General features: G+C 40.7%; 1 pseudogene; it reads left to right on the top strand.

The window, feature by feature from the left end:
• Nucleotides 1–541: 541 nt before the first annotated feature.
• LOC115033481 lies at nucleotides 542–669 on the top strand (annotated as a pseudogene).
• The last annotated feature ends 325 nt before the right edge of the window (nucleotides 670–994 follow it).

Here is a 994-nt window from a genome sequence, read left to right as displayed (position 1 = left end):
GAGTAAACGAGAGCCGTCGTCGACGAAAGACACGGTGCCGTCGTATTCGCAGCGCGTAGTAATTACACGTAGTAACATAGCCATCGAGTTTACGTATGACGAAACGTCGTTTGTCGTAATTCCATCGCAACGATACTGTCGTGTTGTATTCAATTGGTTATTTGCAATCGTACATATTTTACAACTGTTAAACCAAAGAAAAAACAAAGTTGTGTAGAAATAGACAACGGAATACGTGTCTTTGAAAAAGAATATTTCGCGTATGCATTCGTTTTTTATTGACGGTAGATAGCGCATTTGAGCTGAACCATTTGTCTGATGGTATATTCAACAATTAATCTATCAAATCACCTATTTAAATGCAATTATCGTCAACCTGTGAGGTGCAACACATGAAATTAATGACGTATACGCCCGTTTTCCAAAATGCGATTTTTCGAAAATCGAAAATTTTCGATTTTTCGAACACGCTCAAATTTGAAACTACAATCGTCTTAGAATTGCGTTTATCTTTAAGATACCTCAGTGATGTTTGGAGTGTATCGCTTCTCGGCCTATCGGCTAAGATCAAAGTGTAGTATCTGTTCTTATCAGCTTAACTGTTTTAAAACTTCAGTCCACAAGTTGGTAGGGACTGGATCCCACATAACATACACTTTTTGACTCTTCTTCGATTAGGCCTGAGATCACGAGCCTAGAGATCGGTGTGGTATTTATATATTTTTTGTGTTATTGGTATTTGTTTGGTGATTGGTTTTGTTCGGCTTGTTTGTGTCGACTCGCCTATGTTTGTGACTCTGTAGCTCCCTCCCCCTGACCAAGTCCACCGCCTTTGCGCTGGACAAGCTGTCGTTTGGCAGTGGAACGGGGCATAGCTCAGAGTCTATCTTGTCAAAAACGTAGGCGAACTCGGCTATAGTCAAAAACAAGCCTTTCAATTATCCAACAAATACCAGTACGTGCACGCGATGTGGACACGTCTAGTGGTGAGATC

Source organism: Acyrthosiphon pisum, chromosome X (genome assembly GCF_005508785.2).
Source record: "Acyrthosiphon pisum isolate AL4f chromosome X, pea_aphid_22Mar2018_4r6ur, whole genome shotgun sequence".
NCBI classification, from domain to species: domain Eukaryota; kingdom Metazoa; phylum Arthropoda; class Insecta; order Hemiptera; family Aphididae; genus Acyrthosiphon; species Acyrthosiphon pisum.
This window is presented reverse-complemented; position numbering and strand designations above follow the sequence as displayed.